Source organism: Hylobates moloch, unplaced genomic scaffold (genome assembly GCF_009828535.3).
Source record: "Hylobates moloch isolate HMO894 unplaced genomic scaffold, HMol_V3 SCAFFOLD_4, whole genome shotgun sequence".
Lineage (NCBI taxonomy): Eukaryota > Metazoa > Chordata > Mammalia > Primates > Hylobatidae > Hylobates > Hylobates moloch.
In genome coordinates, this window is record NW_026652279.1 from 52,299,998 (window position 1) to 52,315,664 (window position 15,667).

The following is a 15,667-nucleotide window of genomic DNA, read 5'->3' on the forward strand; positions in this document are numbered from 1 at the left end:
ACGTGATATTCCTGCTACCAGTATTCCCTACAACCACCACAAAAACTCCTAGAGACCCTTCAAAGCCCAGCTCTCCTATTAACCTTCCTACTCCCCAAACACGCCTAGCTGAGTTCTACCTCAGGGTGATTTGTGTTTGCTTACTGTCTGTCTCCCCCCAACGAGAATGTCAGCTCCATGAGAGTGTGACTGCTTTGTTCACATGGCAGCATATTCACAGTCCCAAAACGGTGCCAGGAGCACAGTAAGAACACAATAAATATGTGTTGAATGAATGAATGAATGAATGCCACTCTTCAGTGAAGTTATTCTTTACCCTTTTAACGGAATTTGGCACTTCATTTGTACTCTTCTGGCCCTTTTCCTTTGTTCATATCTTGTTATTTTAAATTTAATCGTTAATATATTTCTAGCTGACTAATATGAGTTTCTTGAGGAAGGGATGGTGTTTTACTCACCGTGATGACTCTGACAGTGCCAAGCAGATAGCAGAGGATCAGCAATTACATACTGAATAAACGAAGAAAAATTTTAGAGCTTCACAATTCTTTTTTGCTCCATCCGTGGTATTATTTCCCACACCACAATTTAAGGGGAGATAGATGTGAGATTTTGAGTTCCAGAAATGCTAAACTAAACTGATCATCTTCTAGCATCTTAGAAAAGAAACTCTGACTTTACCAACATGTTTGTTTCTATTGGGTGCATGCATACTATTGTCCTGTGTTATAATATTTATAAAACAAGAGATTAGGAAATGTGTGCGTGTGTGTGTGTCTGTCTTGTCTGTAAATTTAAAAAAAGAGAAAGCTATAAAATATTTTTGCCTAATCTTTGAAGTTGAAGATGTGTAAACTTCATAAGCCAATATTTTTATCCTTAGATATGCACCCCTAGAAGAATTATAGTACACATGTACCAGGGGCTATGCATAGATACATTCACAATAGCATGGTTTGTAATAGCTAAACCTTGGGAAAATGCAAATTTCATCAACAGAAGAATGGATAAATCAACAGGTGTATATTCAGGTAATATTAATAAAATGATCTGTATCAGTGAAATTGAATGAAATTCGTCCATACACAGCAACATAGACCAATGCTTTTCAACGGAGGGAATCTGCCACCCCCACACAAACTCAAACACCCAGGTGACATTTGGCAATATCTGGACAAACTTGTCATTGCCACAGCTAGGGTCAAGTCACTGGCATCTAATGGCTAGAGACTAGTTATGCACCTAACATCCTATGATGCACAGGACAGCCTCTTACAACAAAGAATCATCCAGTCCAAAATTTCAGTAGTGTGGAGGTTGAGAAACCCTAACCTAGGTAAATCAAAAAGGCATACTACTGAGCAAAAAAAGCAAGTCACAGAAAAATCATATATAATTGACACATATATTATATCATTTACATAAAGTTTTGGTAAACAAGAAAAATTTTAAATATATTATTTTAAAACTCACATTTATGTGATGAAATTATGAAGAAAAGCAAGGGAATAATAAACATCTGACAGAGAATAAAAAGGATGGAATTAGGGAAGGACACCAAGGAACATCAAAGATACTGGCATAGGGGTGGATGTTTTATTATTCTTATTTAAGAATATAAGCATACGCATAGGGGTGGATGTTTTATTATTCTTAAAGTTTATTATGTCATATATGTGTTATTTTGTATGACTGATTTTTACATAGGTTTTTTAGAAGAGGAATATATCAAGAACAGGGCTTTAGATAAACAGGAAATAATTAAAGGCAAGGAACATTTCCAAGATCAACTTGTGCAGGCTGTGTCCACTTTGAGATAAATGTATTTACCTTGCAAGTAGAATGATTGTATTCATATTTCTAAATATTTTTCCTCAATATTTCTGCTTGTGGCAAAGTAAATTACATTAATTTTTTTCACTATATTGGTAAGTCCCCAGAAGGTTTCTGGTAACACCACAATTTTCTCTTACCAAAAGAAAAATAATAAGCTGAACATAGCTCTAATCAATGCAGAGAAAATCTGTAGATAAAAGAATAAGTCAAATAGTTGATACAATCAGCAAAATATAATCTCTCAGAATCTCTGCAGGACAAACAACCAGTTGCTTCCACAAATAATTTGCAAGGAAATAAATAAATAAATAAATAAATAAATAAAGGGAGGGGAAAAAGGAAGATGAAGAAGCGGGGAATCTACTAATTAAAAGACATGTAAGAGTTAGATCAACTAAGGGAGGGCAACCTTATTTGTTCAAAAAAATTTTTTTAAAGAAGGAGATAAGAAAGAGATTTTAAATATTTACTAGATAAATTATTTCTTTAAGGAGTTATTTTTATTAGTAATTGATGTGGTTTGGCTGTGTCCCCACCCAAATCTCATCTTAAATTCCCATGTGTTGTGGGAGGGACCTGGTGGGAGGTGGTTAAATCCACGGAAGAACTCTGCCTCAGAGTCAGGTCTTTCACAAGCTGTTCTTGTGACAGTGAGTGGGTCTCACGAGATCTGATGGTTTAAAAACGGGAGTCTCCCTGCACAAGCTCTCTTCTCTTGTCTGCTGCCATGTGAGATGTGACTTTTGCCTTCCAAAATGACTGTGAGGCCTCCCCAGTCACGTGGAACTGTGAGTCCACTAAATCTCTTTCTTTTTTAAATTGCCCAGTCTCACGTATGTCTTTACCAGCAGCATGAAAACAGACTAATACAGTGATAACAGTGTTTTGTGAGAAGGATAACTTTTTTTTTTTTTTTTTTTTTTTTTGAGACAGAGTCTTGCTCTGTCGCCCAGGCTGGAGTGCAGTGGCGCGATCTCAGCTCACTGCAAGCTCCGGCTCCCGGGCTCACGCCATTCTCCTGCCTCAGCCTCTCTGAGTAGCTGGGACTACAGGCGCCCGCCACCACGCCCGGCTAATTTTTTGTATTTTTAGTAGAGACGGGGTTTCACCATGGTCTCGATCTCCTGACCTCGTGATCCGCCTGCCTCGGCCTCCCTAAGTGCTGGGATTACAAGCGTGAGCCACCGCGCCCGGCCTAACCGTGTACTTTCAAGTAGCCTGCTTTCAAGCTCACTAATTCTTTCTTCTGTTTGATCCATTCTGCTATTAAGAGACTCTGATGCATCCTCCAGTAAGTCAATTGCATTTTTCCACTCCAGAATTTCTGTTTATTTTTATTACTGTAATTTCTTTGTTAAATCTATCTAATAGGATTCTGAATTTTTTCTCTGTGTTATCTTGAATTTCTTAGTTTCCTCAAAAGTTATTTTGAATTCTCAGTCTTAAAAGTCACATATCTCTGTCTCTCCAGGGCTGGCTCCTGGTGCCTTATTTAGTTCGTTTGGTGAGGTCATGTTTTCCTAGACAATCTTGATGTCTGTGGATGTTTGTCAGTGTCTAGACGTCGAAAAGTTAGGTATTGCAGTCTTCACGGTCTGGGCTTGTTTGTACCGTTCTTTCTCGGGAAGGTTTTTCATCTATTCAAAGGGACTTTGCTTTTGTAATCTAAGTTTCTAGTTACTGTAGCTGTATCTGCATTAGGGGGCACTGCAAGCCCAGGAATGCTGTGGTTCTTACAGATTTGTAGAGGTACTGCCTAGGTGGTATTGGATAAGAGCCAGAAGAATTCTCTGAGGCCAGGCTCAGTAGCTCACACCTGCAATTCCAGCACTTTGGGAGGCTGAGCAGGTGGATTGCTTGAGCCCAGGAGTTCAAGACCAGCCTGAGCAACATAGTAAAACCTCATCTCCACAAAACAATACAAAAATTAGCCAGGCATGGTAGTGTGTACCCTTAAGTCCTATCTACTTGGAAGGTTGAGGCAGAAAGATAACTTGAGCCCAGGAGATGGAGGTTGCAATGAGCTGAGATCATGCCATTATACTCCAGCCTGGGAGATAGAATGAGACTCTGTCTCAAACAAATAAAAAAATAATTATTTTAAAAGAGAATTCTGTGGGTTACCAAGCAGAGACCTTGTTCTCTTCCCTTATTTCTCTCAAACTGATGGAGTCCCTCTCTCTGTGCTGAGCTGCCTGAGGCTGGGGAAGCACTGACACAAGCATCCCTGGGGCCACCACCACTGGGACTATGCTGGATCTGACCTGAAGCCAGCACGGTACTAGGTCTTCCTAAGGCCCACTGTAACCACTAACTGGCTACTGCCTATGTTTGCTCAAGGCCCTAGGGCTCTACAACCAGCAGATGGCAAAACCAGCCAGTCTGTGTTCTTCTCTTCAGAGTGGTAAGTTCCCCTGGGCCCTGGCAGGTCCAGAGTTGCAGTCCAGGATCAAGGGCCTTGTGTTGTAAACCTTAAAAATCTACCTGGTACTCTATTCTGCTGTAGCTAAGTTGGCACCAAAACCACAAGACAAAGTCCTTTTCCCTCCCCACTCCTGCTTCTCCAACCAGGGAAGTCTGTCTCCATATCCACCACCCCCAAGGCCCATGGAGAGTATTGCTGATGTTCATTTAAGGCCCAAGGGCTCTTCAGTCAGCTTGTGTGAAATGCTACCAGGCCTGGGACTCACTCTTCAGGGCAGTGGGCTGCCCTCTGGCCCAAGGTAGGTCTAAAAATGCCATCCAAGAGCCAAGACCTGGAATCGGGGACCCCAAGGGCCCACTTGGTGTTCTTCCCCATTGTGACTGAGCTGGTACCTAAACTGCAAGACAAAGTCCCCTTTATTCTTCCCTCTACTTTTCTCAAGCAGAAGTTTTTCCTTATAGCCACTACAGTTGTGAATATGCTGGGTCACACCTGAAGCCAGCACATCTCAGAGTCTCACCCAAGGCTCACACTATGCACTATCACCCAAGGCTCACACTATGCACTACCTGGTTACTGCTGATTATTCAGGACTCAAGAGCTCTTTAGTCAGCAGGTGATGAATTCTGCCACAACTGGGTCCTTCCCTTTAAGGCAGCGGGTTTCCTTCTAGCACAAGCTGTGTCTAGAAATGTCATCAGGGACTACACACTTGGTACAGTGTACACTGCTCGGTGATAAGTGTACTAAAATCTCAGAAATTATCACTAAAAACCTTATTCATGTAATCAAATGCGACCTGCTCCCTAAAAATCTATTGAAGTAAAAAATAAATTTTTGGCCAGGCACAGTGGCTCATGCCTGTAATTCCAGCACTTTGGGAGGCAGAGGCAGGCAGATCACGAGGTCAGGAGTTCGAGACCAGCCCAGCCAATATGGTGAAACCCCGTCTCTACTAAAAATACAAAAATTAGCCAGGCATGGTGGCACATGCCTGTAATCTGAGCTATTCAGGAGGCTGAGGCAGGAGAATCGCTTGAACCTGGGAGGCGGAGGTTGCAGTGAGCTGAGATCATGCCACCACACTCCAGCCTGGGCAACAGAGCGAGATGCCATCTCAAAATAAATAAATAAATAAATAAATTTTTAAAAAAGAACTTTTTCTTTAACAAAAACCACCTATTTCATTTTGCTTGCTGCTGATGGGGCAGGGTATGAAGTTTTCAGAACCTTGGGCCCATAATTATAGATACATTCCTTCCACTAATAACTGAACATTTGTCTGTAAATGCAATTTTGAATGCTGAATCATAATTAAAGCTCTATGGTGGCTGGGCTCAGTGGCTCACATCTGTAATCCCAGCACTTTGGGAGGCCGAAGCAGGTGGATAACTTGAGGTCAGGAGTTTAAGACCAGCCTGACCAACATGGTGAAACCCCATCTCTACTAAAAGTTCAAAAAAATTGTATTTTTTGTGGTGGTGGGCACCTGTAATCCCAGTTACTTGGGAAGCTGAGACAGGAGAATCACTTGAACCTGGGAGGCAGAGGTTGCAGTGAGCCGAGATCGTGCCACTGCACTCCAGCCTGGGGGACAGTGACAGAGCCAGAGAGCCAGACTCTGTCCAAAAAAAAAAAGGCTCAATGGTATATTCAAAAAGAAAAAAAGGAAGGAAAGAGGAAAGAAAAAGGAAAGAAATAAGGAAAGGGAAAGAAAAGAAATAAAAGAAATGAAAAGAGAAGAAAAGAGAAAAGAAAAGTTATCTGGGAGCTAGGGCCTGAAATGGGGAACCTCACAACTCTGCTTGATGCCCTGTCCTACTGTGGCCGAACTGGTTTCCATGTTGCAAGACAAAGTCCTCTTTACTTTTCCCTCCCCTCTCCTCAAGTGCAAGGAAGGGGTCTCTTTTGGAGCTGTGAGCTGTGCTGCCTGGGGTTGAGGGGAGGGGTGATGCAAGTACTCCCTTATCCACTCTAGCTTGTGACTCACAAGCTGGGTGTCCCCCAAGTCCACTGGCTCCAAACCCAGCTCAGCACTGGAGTTTGCCTAGGAATTAGAGTCTTGCCTGGAACTGCAACCTAGACTACCTTTCAGGTTTATTTGGGACCCCAGAGCCTCTTAGCCCACAATGGCAAAGCTTGCTGAAACTTAAGTTCTGACTATTGGAATGGGCGATTCCCCTCTGGCTAGTGCTAGTCTAAATGCTTCCTCTGTGGGTTTTGGCTGAGTTCTGCCTGGTGTTGGCAGCCCCGAGTTCCAATGCAAAGTCCCACAATTGCTGCAGTCTCCCTCCGCCAAGCACACCCCACGTGACACCCATCTTTGTGCCACATTGCCACTGCAAGAGATGAGGAAAGGGTTGTGCAGGCAATTCAAGACTGTCTTTCCTACCCTCTTCAGTGCCTTTCAGTGATATGACGTTAAAACCAGGTATTGTGATCATTAACCTGATTGTTGGTTCTTAACAAGGTGTTTTTTTGTGGAGATAGTTGTTAAATTTGGTGTTTTTTGTCAGGAGGGTAATTAGTGGAGGCTTCTATGCAGCCATCTTGCTCCACCCTCCTTGGTCAATAGTATTTTTTTTATAAATAATTATCTTTATAATTAAATTTTTGTCTGAGATTTGTTTTAAAATAATTTAGTCATGAGTTGGTAAGTACTGAAACTGAAGAATAGATATATAAGAGTCACCTTGTGTAGCTTATATGTGGGTTTGTATATGGTTAAAATTTTAGAAATGAAAATGTTTTAATAAATTACCTACTTGTCTAAAAGTATCTTTGACATTTCCCCAACCAAAGATAATGAAAGAATTAGAAAAGTTGACCTAGAGGGAAAAACTAAAAGAATTAGTATGAGCTTTGCCCAGATACAAGTGAAAGTCAATCTGATCAAGTATCTGGAATGGTTATATAACAAACAAACTGTGTTTTCTTTCTCATTCCCCAAGTAACTGAAGACAAGAAAACTTTTCTTCATTGTAGAAACTTACATGACAGAACAGGTAATAGGATTGATTATAACTTCTAATAGAAGATTGAATCAATTATAATCAAATAAAGCATAACTTCTAATATAGGGTAAACATCATATCATTTAAGGCTTTCAAAGTAACCTACATATAACCTAGTTTATATGTTCAGAACAATGTCTGAAAACCCAGCTTATGGCTGTGGAATCAGAAGGGGAACATTATGAAGTAGGAGAAGGTTATCTATTGAAATTTAGCCTTATCTATAAAGTTTTATTTTTATTTTTCACTTTTTATATGGGCGAGGTGTGAGGGGAATGCATTTTTGTTACTGTGAATAAGAAGAAATCTTTTTTGAAGTAACCCGTGTCTTCTGAGCAATGCTTTATAGACAAAGCATAGAGAAATTCCCATGTTTAGCTACTTTCATTAGTGCCTAGCAGGGGAATGGCAAAGCACCTAAATCATGTGTGCACCCTGACAATGATGATTGATAATGAATTACTGCCTTTCACCCAGAGGAATCAATGCTGGGTCTTTCTAGAGGAATTAGATCAATTTTGTGAGCCTGATAATAAAGTTTCTTGGGCTTTAAAGTGTTCTGTGAATCATAAACCTTTCAAAGAAAACACATAGATCCCCCCATCCTAAGGAGTATGTACTGAATGAACATTAGTTTTTCTACACAATATCCCATTTTCTCTTCTTCTGGTAAAAGCAGATCAATTTTCATCAGGCAAACCACCTGTTCTTCACAGTTAAGTTCATGGGGCTTAAGTAAGGATAAACTTGCTCCCCTCCTCAATTAAGGCCGCCAAATAAGAGTCGGAGATTGCAGATTGTCTACAGAAGGAGCATGAAAATATAAACTCTGACAAAGAGAGTCATCCCTGAAACTTTTGAGAATGAGGCACTGATAGAATTTTAGGTCATGTTTTCTAGTGACCATTTTTTTTCACTTTATAGGAAGATCTTGCCTGAAAAGGAGACCAACACAAAAGAACACATAGGAGAGAGAGGGAGCCCTAGTGACATCACATGGGGCTCTGAACTCGATGTGCTGTTTTCTTGTTTAACTTAAAGTCAATGTGGCTAGGCACAATAATGGTCCCCGAAGGTACCCACTTCTGCATCCCCAGAACCTATGAATGTTACCTTACACGGTAAAAGGAACTGTGCAGTTATGATTAAACTAAGCATCTTGGCAGGGAGGGATTATCCTGGATTATCCAGGCGGCCCAGTGTAATCACAAGGATTCTTAAAAGGCAGAGGAAAGAGGTCGAAGGCAGAGATAAGAAGTGACAACAGAAATAGAGGTCAGAGTGATGCAGGGAAAGGGGCAGGAGTCAAGGGATACGGGCAGCCAATAAAAGATAGAAAAGACAAGGAAACAAATTCTCCCCCAGAGCCTCAAAAAGGAACATGGCCCTGCTGACTTTAGCCTGCCCAGCTTGATTTTTGGACTTTTGACTCCAGAATTGTAACAGAAAAAAACTGTGTGGCATTGAGCAACTCAGTTCATAATATTTTCTTACAATAGCAGTAGGAAAGGAAGCAGTTATCATTCTGGCACTTATAACTGCTTATGATTATTGTTCCTAATGATTATTGTGCCCATGAACAATTCAAAACCAGTTATGAACAAGAAGCTCAACCTCCTAAATGGATCTCCACACTTACTAAAAAATGCAAAGCTTCAGGAGTGAAGTTATTGAAAACATGAATCCAATCTCAGATTTGATTCTAAAGTGGAGCCAAAATTAACTTTAAATGGTGTAATTACTTTGAGTATATTTTAACACCAGAGAGCAATGGCTTATCCAAACAAAATAAAGGTGTTCTTATTGGAATAAATATAGATTTTCTGTAAGTCTAGTTTAATGTCTACATTGATAATTACCACAAAGCTGAAAAGTACAGAAGAAAATTCCTATAGGGACTTTCCCCAAAATGTTAAGTTGATTAAAAGAATGTGATAAGAATATGATGTGAATCAAGCAGGACATACACTTTGCAACCAATGACATCAAGGTTGACTTTTAGTTTTCTTTTATGTTGACCTGCTCTTCAAAGAAAAGTGAGCCAAAATTTTAGAGTAGAAGGAGATAAATATTGAGAATTTGGAAATAGCCTTAAAATGTAAGAAATGCAAATGAAGGGAAAAGTCAGCTGTGGATTCACAGCTTGATGGGAAGATAAAGGAAATTAAAGAAAAAAGAACTGGAATTATAAACTTCAGAACCCTGACCATCTATCTGTTTCCTTCCTCATCTCCTCCCTCAAACTTAATGGGGAAAATAAGAAAAAAGACTGTCTCAGCCTGTTCAGCCTACTATAACAAAATACCTTAGACTGGGTAATTTGTAAACAATAGAAATTTATTTTTCATAGTTCTGAAGGCTGGGAAGTCCAAGATCAAGGTGCCAAAGATTTGATGTCAGGTGAGAGCCTATTCCTCACAGACTGCACCTCTTGCTGTGTCCATACATGGCAGAAAGGGCAAGGAAATTCCCTATTAACTCTTTTATAAGGGTACCAGTCCTATTCATGAGAGCTGAGGCTTTACTACTTCATCGCTTCCCAAAAGGACCCACCTCTTAATACTATCACACTGGATATTAGGTTCCAACATAGGAATTTTTGAAGGACTCCAACATTCACACCATAGCAAAGACCAAAAGGGGAAGAAAGAAGGAAATGGGATGATGAAAGGGGCAGCTCTATGATAATTTTCAGCCACTCCAGTTTGGACACCTGAAGCATTTAATTGGTTGAAGGAAAAAAGGCAACAAAACAAAAATGACTGTAGAAGAACGATTTTAAAAATCATTAAATTCCTCACAAAATTAGAAACAATCTAAAAGGAAAATCCAGAAAGATTTTATGTGGTGTTTGGTTTTGTTTTATAATGCTCACTAGACGCTAGCTCAGGTGCTGGGGACACAGGCTAGTGGAGGATTGTGGAAGGGAATAGGATAATTCCTCCTGCAAGGAGGTTACATTCAAGTAGAGTTATATAGAACTAAAGAAGAAATGTTATTCCTTTTTTTCTCTCCCCCTGCTCTACCATTCATCTTTTCCCCACTCCTACATACCTAATTTAAATTGAGGAGCCCCAGCTACCAAGAGGCTGAGGCAAGAAGATCATTTGAGCCCAGACGTTCAAGGCTGTAGTGATCTATAATGACACCACTGCGCTCCAGCCTGGGTGACAAAGCAGGACCTCATCTCTAAAAAAAAATAAAATAAACTGAGAGCCCTTTTATAGTAGTCAAGGTCACCTGGCCAATATGGTGAAATTCTGTCTCTACTAAAAATGCAAAAATTAGCTGGGTGTGGTGGGGCATGCCTGTAGTCCCAGCTACTCAGGAGGCTGAGGCAGGAGAATTGCTTGAACCTGGGAGGCAGAGGTTGCAGTGAGCCGAGATCACGCCACTGTATTCCAGACTGGCGACAGAGGGAGATTCCGTCTCAAAAAAAAAAAAAAAAAAAGTAGTAAAGGTCAATGCCTAATAGAAACAGAGTTTGTAGACAGCGACAATTCTCAATCAATCAACAATTTTTTAGTTATTTCTAGATAAATACACTAAAACCTTACCATAGTTGTTCTTAAATAATTTTTACATAATTGTGTATTTCAGTGGAATCAGTCTTATTCACTGCTGCATATCCAGCACCAAGACAGTGCCTGACACATAGTAGATGCTCAATAAACGTGTTAAAATCAAGGAGAAATACAAAGAAACCATGGGCTATTAATTCTTGTCATGGAGAAAAGACATAGAAAAAGAAAGAGCTGAAAAAACACATGATACTAATCAAATATGTGATACAGCTCAGATCAGTGATATAGTTTACTCTGGTGTAAGACGGGAGAAAATTCTGTGGTTTTACATTTGAAATACAAGTATTTAGCAGCTACTCCTCTACAATGCATGTGAAACTAGCAATTTTTTTCACTTGGGCTTAGAAGAGGAGTATTTACTGTAGTATGTCAATGACTAGAACTGCACTGTCCAATATAGTAGCCACTTGCCATATGTGGTTCTTTTCATTGAAATTAAATTAAAAATTATGTAACTCATTTGCATTAGCCACATTTCAAGTGCTCAACAGCCACATGAGTCTAGTGGCTATATATTATTAGTGCAGATGTAGAACATGACCATCATCATGGAAAATCCTATTTTATGGTTCTGTTCCATACCATGATGCATTATAACATAGAAGCAGCCAGAATTTTACAAGTTAGAGAAATAAGACACAAGCTCACACACACACAAAGTTATATAAAGTGCTCCATATTAACCCAGTATCTAGAGTGACCAATCAGTATTTTCTCTGATTTCACTGTCTCCCAAATATTTTCATTTATTTAATATAGATAATTATGCGTATTTAAAGTCTAGCAACCATTGAGAAACCCCAACACCATCTGACATCATCAGCCACTTCTTTTTATTTAGTCCTTCAAAGCCTTAGATTATCTCTTCAAGTTATGTCTGCTAACTCCTGGCATTTGTGGACTTCTGCATTCCTCCGATGGGCACTGGTTGAAAGTCTTGCCTCTAGTTGACAATTCCCCTTTAGAACTGACTATGTACTAGACCTCAGCAACACATCTGCCAAGCCATAATTAGCCAGATAAATATGCATCTTATTTCTAAAGGTCCATAGAAGCATGTGTATCCAAACTGACAAGTCTCTGGTATTAAATTATTCCCTAGACTTTGCACTTCAGGAGGATATCTAATAGACAAAGATTGATTCACCAATTAAATAAAATCTGTATGTTCTAAATCAAAAACAAGCTCATTGAGGTTTATTTAGCTAGAAATCCCTTGCTAAATTATTGTTTAAAATAAGACATAAACAGGGAAAACACCATTGCATGATGAGTAATTAGAAAAATGAATGACTTTTTGGCCAAATTAGAGGTTGAAGTGAAAATTCCTGAGGATGAAAAATAAAGCAAATGTATGTGTGTTACTAATATTATATGTGTCCCTAGGTGTGCTACAACATCTAAGACTTGATGGCTATATTTGTTGAATACAAAAAAAATTATTAGATATGAATAAATTTGGAAATACTTGCAAACATTCTTTGTCTTACTTAACTCATTCCTACTAAATTAGAGATTTCCCTCTTCTAGATAGGAGTAATATAAAACCAAGAAGATAAACTTGGAAAAGAATATGACCTTTGGTGAAAATAGCACTAATTATTTACCAACTGCCCAAGTGAAAAAGAGTAAAAGAGAAAGAGTAATAATGGGACTACCCAAATGCAAGAGTTCTATTGCTCCTTCAAAAACACAAATATTGCCGGGCATGATGGCTCACACCTGTAATCCCAACACTTTAGGAAGCCAAGATGGGCAGACTGCTTGAGCTGGGGAGTCTGAGCCCAGCCTGGGCAACATGCTGAAACCCCATCTCTACAAAAAAATACAAAAATTAGCCAAGCATGGTGGTGCACAGCTGTAGTCCCAGCTACTCAAGAGACTGGGATGGGAGGACCAACAGAGACCAGAAGGTAAAGGCTGCAGTGAGCTTTGATGGCACCTCTGCACTCCAGCCTGGGCAACAGAGTAAGACCCTGTCTCAAAAAAACAAAACAAACAAATAAAAAACATTAAATGACTTTCATAGGGATTAGCAAATCCTGGTCTGCTTAGCAACATCCTGAAAATCTGAAACCCTCGCTTTGCAGAGGGAGCCCAAAGTGACCACTCTTAAGAAGGCACATGAGATCATATTTTCAAACAGGCAATGTAATGAATGAGCTCATAAAAGTTTTTCATGCCCTACTAATTTTGATGATAGAAGTCACATTTGATTAGCCTGCTTAAACATCCATTGTCAAGAGCAACTTAGGTAGATAGAAATGCCCTCTCTTACTGCCAAACTGCCCCTTAGACTTATTTAGAAACTTATCCATGTTTAAGGTTTTTCTCTCAGGTTTTGAATTATCTGTTTTATAAAGGCATTCCCAAAAATGCTTTATATACTTGAAGAGAGCTCCAATATATAGTTATTGGAGGGAAAAAAAGACAATTTTAGCATTTATTTTCCAAAAATTTGACTTTGCATTTCTATGGAGAGGAGGAAGCCAGAATTTTCCTTCAAAGATTTGCTGTTAAAATAAGGAACATGCCACTTTCCAGCAATTGACCTGGCTAGATGGCTAAGGAAAAAAAATAGCGATCTCTCCACCCAATATTTGAGGCTAAATTACATAAATATTACCGACATACAATAAAACAATTGTTTTTATGCTCAACCACTAAAACAACTTAAAATTATAATAGCTACCATTCTTTGAGCGATTTGTTTGTGGCAGGCACTGGCTTCAGCACATTACAAATATAATTAACAACTCTATTAAATAGGTATTATTAGTCCAATATTCAGATGAAAATATTGAGACTCAGATTGCTTAAAAGATATGTCAGGTTTAAACAGTTATGAACCAGCAGAGATCAGATTTATACCACAGTCAAATCCTGACTCTAAAGTTTGAGTGTTTCCGTAGTGCTTCCCAAATTGTCAACATTATGAATTTATACAATTTTCTCATTTAAAAGAAAAACAAATTTTTATTTCCATTCTCCTTACTTTTAAAATGGTATTGGTACTATCTTCTTCAACTGGTACTGTCTTCAACATTGTTGTTGTAAGATAAAATTAAAGTAGAGGGTGCAGGCCAGGCGCGGTGGCTCACGCTTGTAATCCCAGCACTTTGGGAGGCCAAGGCGGGCGGATCACGAGGTCAGGAGATCGAGACCACGGTGAAACCCCGTCTCTACTAAAAATACAAAAAAAATTAGCCGGGCGTGGTGGCGGGCGCCTGTAGTCCCAGCTACTCAGAGAGGCTGAGGCAGGAGAATGGCGTGAACCCGGGAGGCGGAGCTTGCAGTGAGCCGAGATCGCGCCACTGCACTCCAGCCTGGGCGACAGAGCGAGACTCCGTCTCAAAAAAAATAAATAAATAAATAAATAAATAATAAAGTAGAGGGTGCAGTGGCTCAAGCCTGTGAACCCAGCACTTTGGAAGGCTGAGGTGAGAGGGTCACTTGAGGCCAGGAATTCGAGACCAGCCTGAGCAACATAGCAAGACACCATTTCTAAAAAAAAAAAAAAAAAAAAAAAAATTTAATTAGCCAGGCATGGTGCACGCGCCTGTAGCGAGCTTCCTGGGAGGCTACGGCAAGAGGATTGCTTGAGCCCACGCGTATAAAGCTGCAATAAGTTAGGATCACAACACTGCACTCCAGCCTGGACAACAGAGTGAGAGTTTATCTCTAAAAAAACAAAGAAAGAAAGATGATCTTCTCATCTCAATTCCCCTGTAGAAACTGGTCATGTTAGTCACCTTCAGAAGGCAATCAGTGTGATTGTAGAAAAGGAAAGGAAGGGAGAATTTTCACTACATGCCCCTTTTACTTTTTTAGCCATGTAACTACATTAACTGATCAAAGAAATAAATAAAATTTAATTTTTAAAGATAACTTTCTAGATTCTACAAATAAGTGAGATCATACAGTACCCATTTTTCTGTGACTGTCTTATTTCATTTAACATAATTTCCTCCAGCTGCATCCATGTTGTTACAAAGGGCAGGATTTCCTTGTTTCAGAGCTGAATGATACTCCATTGTATCTATACAGCACATTTTCTATAAATAAGAATATTTCTATAAATATTCATCTGTTCATAGACACTTAGGTTGTTTCCGTATCTGGGCTATCGTGAATAATGCTGCAATGAAAACCCAGATAGTTTTTTTTTGTTTGTTTGTTTGTTTTTTTTGAGACAGTGTTTCACTCTCTCGCCTAAGTTGGAACGCAGTGGTGTGATCTTGGCTCACTGCAGCCTCAACCTCCTGGGCTCAAGTGATTCTCCTACCTCAGCCTCCAGAGTAACTGGGATTACAGGCACGTGCCTCCATGTCAGGCTAACATTTTGTATTTTTAGTAAAGACAGAGTTTCGCTATGTTGCCTAGGCTGGTCTCAAACTCCTGCACTCAAGCAATCCACACCCTTCGGCCTCTCAGAGTGCTGGGTTTACAGGCATGAGCCACCGCGCCCAGTCAGATATCTCTTTGAAACACTGATTTCATTTCCCAAAAAGTCGAACTTATAGGAGCAGAGACTAGAACGGTGGCTGCCAAGGGCTTGGGGGTGGAGGAGCTAAAGAGATATTGGTCAATGGGTACAAATTTTCAGTTATAAAGTGAATAAGTTCTGAGGATCTAATGTACAAGAAAGTGACCATAGTTAATAATACTGTGTTGTTTACTTAAAATTTGATAAAAGAACAGTTTTTCAGTGTCTTCGCCATACAAACACACACACACACAGCACTTACACAGAAAATAGTAACTATGGATGATGATAAATGTGTTAATTTGGTTGTAGCAATTATTTC

General features: G+C 39.6%; 1 long non-coding RNA gene across 1 annotated transcript in view; it reads right to left on the reverse strand.

The window, feature by feature from the left end:
- LOC116466321 (uncharacterized) overlaps positions 1-15,667 on the reverse strand; it is a 74,209-nt gene that overhangs the window by 33,984 nt on the left and 24,558 nt on the right. Inside the window, exon 3 of the long non-coding RNA XR_004247496.1 lies at positions 1,474-1,519. This is a non-coding gene — a long non-coding RNA (uncharacterized LOC116466321). The remainder of the gene's footprint in view (positions 1-1,473; positions 1,520-15,667) is intronic.